The following is an 8849-nucleotide window of genomic DNA, read 5'->3' as shown; positions in this document are numbered from 1 at the left end:
TATGTTTCAGACCCTTAGAGCTTAGGTGATTATTCTTGGCATGTAACAGTTCCATTGATCATCATCGTGAGGCAATAAGGGAAGAAATTGACGTTATGTTACCTGTTTTTCCTCACTTTTAGCTGAAGAAATAAATTTGGCCTGGATTACTACGGAGGGACCCGACGTGGAAATGGTACTGTCTACCCAACCCCTACTATGCACCTGCATGCAATTATATGTCTATGTAAAATGTATTATATGCATAGGATGTGTAACATGTATTGTATGCATAGGATCCTATGATGCACGGCATGCAGTTATATGTATATTCAACATGTATTGTATACATAAGATGTGTAACATGTATTGTATGCATAAGATGTCGGTGCATCGTAGGAACTGGATAAACATTGCCCACACGAACATCTCATTACATCAGGAGGGCAACATCCAAGACAATCATTTTGACTAGGCTTTCCAAATTATGAAATACACCTATTTTATATTGCACACAGCTAAGCCAGCCGTATGCAATGCGAGAAACACGCTCTTCTTCTTGCTAGAATTCCGCGTGGAGCGAAACTCGAGTACCATAAAATATAAATACAAAGCGCGCTCCAAATCATCCACTTCAACAACTCTCTGTGAAATTTCTCGCTACTTTCCATTGTTACCTGACCCTGTCTATATATAAATCTCATTTGAATTTCCTTATCACCATTCAACATTTCCATACCTCCATCACTATTACAACTACTACGTTTTCTACTCTTGTCCTGATATTCCAATGGATCTGTTACCATGTTTCCTCCTGGTAAGCCTTGTACTCTCCTCCTCCCACCTTGTTTCTGCAAATTTTTATAACGACTTTGACATCACATGGGGAAATGATCGTGCTAAGATACTCGACAATGGCCAACGCTTGCAGCTCACTCTCGATCAGTCCTCAGGTATATCATCTCATTTGCTTGCTAAGATATTCATCTCTTTTTCTTACTCCATATATATGATTTTAACAGTATGCCGATTCCTGAACCCCTCCTCTGCTGTACTAAAACAGGCTCAGGTTTCCAATCTAAGAATGAATATCTCTTTGGAAAAATCGATATGCAAATCAAGTTGGTGGCTGGTAACTCGGCCGGCACTGTCACTGCTTACTATGTGAGTTTCTCTCTTACTCTTCCATACATATTTCTATTGTAGTCCCCAAATCAGTAGTGGGCAGCAGCAGGGAATTGAGTATTTATTGTCTATGAGTACGGTGTCATAAAATGTTCATGGTCTGGTGCAGCTGTCCTCACAAGGGGATAAACACGACGAAATAGACTTCGAGTTCCTGTGAAATCTATCTAGAGATCCCTATGTTATGCACACCAATGTTTTCTCACAAGGCAAAGGCAACCGTGAGCAGCAATTCTACCTCTGGTTCGACCCCACGGCAGACTTCCACACTTACTCCCTGCTCTGGAATCCCCAACAAATTATGTAAGTTAATATTGTCCCTGCAACTTCAAATCAGCTACTGAATGTCCTCTTTTGCCTTGCCCTCCAGTTTTAACATCATTATTGTAGTTTAATGTGTATTTCTGATTCCCTGCTGGTTTTCTGTGGATGGAACTCCGGTGAGAGTGTTCAAGAACAGCGAGGATTTGGGCGTTGCATATCCGAAGAATCAAGCGATGAGAATATATTCAAGCCTGTGGAACGCAGATGATTGGGCAACCAGAGGCGGTGCAGTGAAGATCGACTGGACCAAATCCCCTTTTGTTGCCTCCTATGGAAATTTCAAAGCAGAGTCATGCTCCGCCTCTTCTGATTGCTCTGTGAATTCATGGTACGCTGCAGAGGCGTTGGAGGCGAGCGAGCAGGAGAAACTTGAATGGGTGCGGAAGAACTACATGATTTATGATTACTGTTCGGACAGTAAAAGGTTTCCACAGGGCTTTCCTGCTGAATGCACTCGCCAGGCATCCAACTGATTTCAAAGAAGCAACCTACATAAATTCTTTTATTCCTCCATTTTTTGTACCGATTTACAAGCCCAAGAGGCTATACTTTAAACGATTGCGATCCCACCCAATTAATTATATATTTTAGAAAGACATTACATCCAACTGTTAGCATTTAAGGAGCTTCAATTTCTTCCGACTGAGGACCGCCTCCTGTGAAATTCTCTAATACCAAAATTAATACATAATAATTCAATAATCAAACTAGCAAAATTAAATGGGATGCAAAAATTATGCTAGACAAGACCAATCTCTTAATACACACAATTTGCTTCAATATAACTAGCGGTTGCACCTGGGTAAGGTGCAATGTGTACGGCCGATAGGAGTTTATATCAAGTCTATGTTGTTAAGATAGATCTCTCCTAACTAGGGTATTGATGGATTTGGAAGTCAACGCTAATTCCAATACCTTACCTTCTGCCATACTTTGTAAAGAATCCTCAAAGTCAAAGTTTTTGTATTTCAGCTAGATTAATGTTTGAGTTTAGAAAATAAAGATAAATTGTAAGGGTCATTTTGAGTCAGAACCAAGGGGCCTACAAATATCAAAGCTAAATCCTTTTTATTCAATTCATGTGGTCACTTTCTTGAGCTTCTTACCTTTAGTAGAATTGTAGAATTATTGGTTTCATGGAAAATAATTAATACTCTGCAGTTTCTTTTTTTCTTAAGGAAGCGTTTTTGTTTGAATGCAAGCTTGTAATATTGTCTTTATATATTTTAAAGAAAAAATAGCAATAGCATTGGCTTTCTTTATTAGAATACTCTTAATATAATTAACAACCACACTGTGGTAATTCAAAGAAAAGCATATGGCTAGAAATTAAAAGTTTCTAAACAGAATAGCTTGAGAAGAAATGATAAAAAACCAAATCCCAAAATCTTTTATAGGTTTCATAGTTAAGGAATGTAAAGATATTCAAACACATCTTTTGGTGGAGACTTGTAACCAAATATATCAAGGTGTTTATTGAAAGTGAAAACAATAAGAATGTCCAAATCTAATGAGTATGGTTCTTTGAGAGTACATATACGTCTATGAGACAAGGGTGAGAAGCTAGACAGAATATAAGTTGCACAACAAAATTTCTGGTGAAAGTACTCTATTGGCTAGGCCCTAGGATATATATTATTGAGGAAAAAAATTCATTCATTTTAAAGAAAATATATCAAATCCTGGACAAGATTATGGCATCTACTTGAATCAATAAATCACGTGACACTGTATTAATGCATAAAATAGAGCACTATTGTTTTGCTCTATTTTCTCAATGCAATATGACTCAAAATAAGGGCATCTTGTAATGTACCTAAGCAGCTTACACAAGTGCAAGGCCTCCATTCCATTATAAACATGGCATCTTAACTTATAGAACCAAAAGAACATTGTCGACAAAGGAGATTATTCTAATGGTTAATATATCGCTAGAAACCCATATTTCTTTAGTTGATTGAAAGGTGAGTCAACAAGTATGCCTGAGCCATGCATTTGTATGTGGCCCACTTAAAACTAAAGTGTGTTCCATTTTGTCTTCAATTTAACTCTTGCAAATTGAATCGTAATTGTTATGAATATTGTATCATCTACCTTAATATTTATTAAACTTGGAAATTGTGTTACAATAGATGCATTGCTAGAAAGTATACTAATGAAAATGTCCTAGGATCCATATCTTGAGATGGTCAAGTGGTGTGTAGTTTTCAACTATTGTAACAAATTTATTTTATTTTTTGGTTTTGTCTCTCTTGGATAGGTCTTATTTTAAATTTACACCAACATTATTAGAGGTCTATAAGCTTTCTTCATAATAATATTAAGGAAGGTGTGTTTATGAACCAATTATTTGAATTATTACTTGATATGAAAAATAAAACTGAGTCCTCGATTTTTTTGTCATATATCCATATCTAGTCATCTGAATATGATCTCAGGGTTTTTAAAATACTAAATTAGACAAGTTATTGAAATTATATTTATTGATTGTAATGATTATTTTTATTGCAATTATTCATTTACATGTTCAATGTTGGACTAAGGGTTTATTGATGTGTTAATATTAGTGGGAAGAAATGCCACATTACTCTTGAAGGTGAATTTGTTGTTTTTCCTCATATCGTTTTAAGGGGAAAGATAGGGGAAAGATAGCTCACTTTATGTTGTAGAAGAGGAGTGAAGAAAAATGAACAAGTTTGGTCACTCAATACCCACCTAGCATTTTGTAGATTAGTAAGTAATAAATTTCTTTTAAAAAGAATAATTGCTTAGAGATAGAAGGATTTTAGAAAAGAGTAAAGTGAGACATGAAAAATAATGGCTAAAAATGCTTAATCAAACTATTTGAAATTTTGAAGTGCATACCAATAACTGAATGTATATAGCTAGCTAAGAAATTAGCCTTCAGTCCTCCTGCAAGTGTGTAAACAATGACACAAAGTGGGATTAGAAAGCTAGCAGCATATATATTTACTCCAGTCGGAGAATTTACAACAGCAGATCTGCCCAGTAGTATCATTGTTATCAGAATGATGTTTGTCGAAAAACAAAATGTGAGGAAGACCAAGTTTGCGGCAGATCCCCATCTGTACATTACCAATGCAAGCTTCAATTAGATAGGCAATTCAAGTTACAAGTTCATTTAAGTTAGTTGACAATATTATAATTCACCAATAGTTCACATACCTAGCACGTACAATCTCACAAACATTGTGTGCATATGAAGCCTTTCTTTTTATTTCAATAGCCATGATTTCAATCATCTTTCATTATGACAGAGGAGGATCATAATATAGAACATTGCATGCTTCAGAAAATGTCTCGAAGAAGTTTATACCACTAATGTAAGGGAGGTAACTAATATAACATTTCAGGTGATAAATATTATTTACTTTAGAGAATACGAAGACGACTTGTCATGGTTGTGGAAGACATTGATTTCAGAAATGTGAATCGTTCCATCATTTTAACGCAAAATTTTGCACACTGTTTTAGACATGATCGAGTAATAATGAAGGGACTTATACACAACATATTAGAAGGCAGATTTAAAATCAAATACCATCATGCAAATTCAATATGAATAAAAATAATGTGGAAGTGCAAACAATGTACAAGAATTGTTTGACAAAATGCCACCAGATAGTATCTTCTCAGGGGACATGCTTGTTGGCACCATTAGTGAAAACGTTTTTCTAAGAATAAAAAAACTTTCAAGTAAATGTTACCGGAAGCCACCTCCATAGTAGTGCCAGACTGAGTGCTCTAATGGATATTCAACAATATTGAAGAGAAATTCATCAAAGCACTATAGAAGGGTAATTTTGTCAAACGGTCTAAAATGAAAGCCTACCAAAGGCATTAATGGAAACTTAAATTCTTAAAACCTCTAATGAATTACTAATCCAACTCAGTAGCTGAATGATCATTGTTTAAATTCTTTTAGAAAAGGGCTTTCAAAGCTTTCAAGGAAAAACACAATTGGCAGGTGTAAAGTCGGATTCTTGGAAGGTGTAAAGTCGGATTCTCTACCAGGGTCTGATGCTTGAATCCGAAAGGAAACCTTGGAAAAGGGTTTGGACATTCATCAAGTATATATTAGACGGGAATTTTTTATCAAAGCAATGGTGGGAGCGGTTCTAGTAGACGTCTATGTAAAATGTGGGAGTACAAACATGACATGGAAATGTGTGTGATCTAATTAAATTATGTTTCATGATCTTCACAGATAAAAGAGCAAAAGGATATTTGAGAAGAGTTATGTAAATCCTCTTATGTGAGAAAATAAGGATTTTCTTAACGATCATAATAAGCAATAGCGATTTTACTCTAAAATCGAATGAAAGCAATGAATTTAACTGTGATTTGACACGCAATGAATATTAGCTACTCTAAAAATGCCCCCAAACTCTACAAGATTCGGGAAGCCCATGAACAAGCTTTTACAAAACCAGTAAAGCTGAACCCAACACATGAGTTGATAAGACTGTCTCTAAATTAATTTCGGAAACATACCCACTAGTCAAATTTCTTAGTTTAAATCCAACTGAATCAAAAAGAAAATGGTAAACATGGATAATGGGTTTACTGTCACACTCACTTGCAACAATTTGCAAGCACATCTTTCCTTCAATACTAACCCCAATAAAAGGCAAAAATATGGCTATCGTGAACGATTTGCAGGGGCGATGGTGGTCGCTAGCAAGGTTGGACGCCATGATGGAAACGTGTAGGGCGCAGGAGGCACGTGGGCATGCAGAGCAATTTCTAGCACAATGTTAACCATTTACCAACGCGTTACACGAGAAATCCCTCCCACTCGTTAGAGGAGAAACCCTAGCCACGCGTATCGCAAGTCTTGCCCGGTGATCTGCATCTTCTCCCGGTTAACCCTACATCAGAAACAACCACCATTAAACAACAAACCATGCTCAAAAAAATGTTTTCAGGAAGGCGGTTCCTGGCGTGAGACCATTCCGGTGGCGGGGCACCCCCACAGGGGATTGCCTATCAGCAAATTAACTTAATCAAACTATGTGATTGTTAGACTCATTACTATGCTCAGTTTTATCTCTACTTTACCTAATATCTTAAAATATATATGTGAATTCAAAATCCACTTATATGGAAAAGTTAAATATGTGTGATGATAAGAACAAAGGTATTAGTAAAGTGTATTGAAAAAGCTTAGAGTTATTCATAAGTTTAATTGGTGGTAAATTAATAAAGTGAAATTCTAAAAGTTTTTCAATAGTATACACGTGGAGTTATCTAATATCCTTTGGTTTGGAACATACATTGTGATCATCATGAATATCATCAATTACATCCTCATTGCCCCTATTTTTAAATTCAATCACAATATTAACTTGTGGAAAAAGGGGAAAGTGATATTAACAGATTAAATCCAATTTAAAAGTGGAGTCTCTAATAAATGATAGTCATGATTGTATATAGTAGTATATAATTATAAAAATAAATAATGAGGTATATTATAGATTTAGTCCTTAAAGATTTGTATTAAAGCCTCCATTAACATATCTTTAAGTTCATTATTGTACATGAAGTATAACTCATGTTAGTAAATAATGTTTGAAATTGTGATATGTGATCTACAATTAGTTCCCATTTTAATTGTTTTCATTTCATGGGTTCAAGATCATATATGTTACACTCAATTATGATTATTATATTTCATGAAGACAATAGCTAAATGCTCGAAAAAAGTAATAAGTGTATGTTATAATGAATACAACTATGCAAGTGAATGATCAATTGAACTTGATGGGAATATGTTAGCAAGAAATTATTCCTCATGAAAATAAGGGAGGCACTATATTGGAAGTATTGCAAGCATTACAATGGGTCACCTATGCAAGTGCATGATCAATCGAACTTGATGGGAATATGTTAGCAAGAAATCACTTGTCGCGAAAATAAGGGAGGTCGCCTTTGCAATCACACTTATGAAAAAATGGACCACAAATTCACTTGGTGCAAGATACGTTGAAACACGTAATGTAATGAAGGATTTTTTTTTATTGTTTTGGTTTGATCAGGTATTGTTTAAGTCTTTGGTTCTAATCATTAATGTACCTTTTAGACAAGACTTTCCATTATTGCTAATGAGGTGGTTTTAAAGAAAGTTCTCAATAAATCTCCTATAATTGTGAGTTATTTCATTTCACTATATGGTTGGATCTAGTCCTTAACTAGATATTATCTTTGACTACATTAGAAAGCAAGCATGCTTTGAAATAAATTTTTCCCTCTATGACCTTATTTATTTTGGGTACTATAAAGATGAAGATAATGTAACATTCATGATATATAGGAAGTTACATTGTGACTGGCATGAATATCATAAATTGCATCCTCGTCACTCCTATGTTAAATTCAAACATAATATTAACTTGTGGAAAAAGGGGAAAGAGATATAAATACATTTAATCCAATCAAAAAGAGGAGTCTCAAATAAATGGTGGTCATGTTTGTATATAGTAGTATATGATTATGATTGATGTGGTATATTGTAGACTTGGTCCTTAAAGATTGGTATTAAAGCCTCCATAAACATACCTTGAAGTACATTATTGTACATGAATCATAACTCGTGTTAGTAAATAGTCCTTGAAATCATGACATGTAATGTATAATTAGTTCTCATTTTTATTTATTTTTATTTCTTAGGTTCAAGATCATATGTCTTCGGCTGAATTATGATTAATATATTTCATGAAGACACTGGCCAAATGCTTAAAAGAAGTAATATACGCACGTAGTTCAAATTCATAGTATCAAATAAAATATATCTAATGATTCACTAATGAGATGAATCATTTGATTACAAGAGCAAGTATTTGTTTCGACCATGTATTAAGATAAGTGTATTATATCAGAAGAAAGGGCAATAGGGAGGAAAATTTGCCTCAACTTAAAACTGGTAACTCTAGGAGGATGATAAGGTAATGTATCATGTAACGTGTGGGAAAAGGAACAATGATGTAAATATATAAAAAAATGCAAAAGGTAAAAGGAGGGAGTGTGCAAAATCATAGAAATAAAAGTATAAATTATAACAAATGTGAATGGTACCTCTCTATTTATGAATTTCCTTGGACTCTATGTTAAGACATACTTTGTCCTAGGTTCAATGTGCAAGTTTAGGCCTATTCTCTAGTCACAAGTTCTTCCTATTTGTGTGAATTTAATGCTACACAATTTGTATTTCTAGTTTATAAGTCACCCAAATGATCCATATCTACTTTTTTCTTTTTTAAATTTCTGAAGATTAATATTACTTTTAAGTACATTGGAAATGTTGTCATTATGTTGGAAGGGGACATGTTCGCCTAGCCCAA

General features: G+C 34.5%; 1 pseudogene; it reads left to right on the top strand.

The window, feature by feature from the left end:
- Window positions 1–714: 714 nt before the first annotated feature.
- Window positions 715–2454, top strand: LOC131867207 (xyloglucan endotransglucosylase/hydrolase 2-like; annotated as a pseudogene).
- The last annotated feature ends 6395 nt before the right edge of the window (window positions 2455–8849 follow it).

Source organism: Cryptomeria japonica, unplaced genomic scaffold (genome assembly GCF_030272615.1).
Source record: "Cryptomeria japonica unplaced genomic scaffold, Sugi_1.0 HiC_scaffold_165, whole genome shotgun sequence".
NCBI classification, from domain to species: domain Eukaryota; kingdom Viridiplantae; phylum Streptophyta; class Pinopsida; order Cupressales; family Cupressaceae; genus Cryptomeria; species Cryptomeria japonica.
This window is presented reverse-complemented; position numbering and strand designations above follow the sequence as displayed.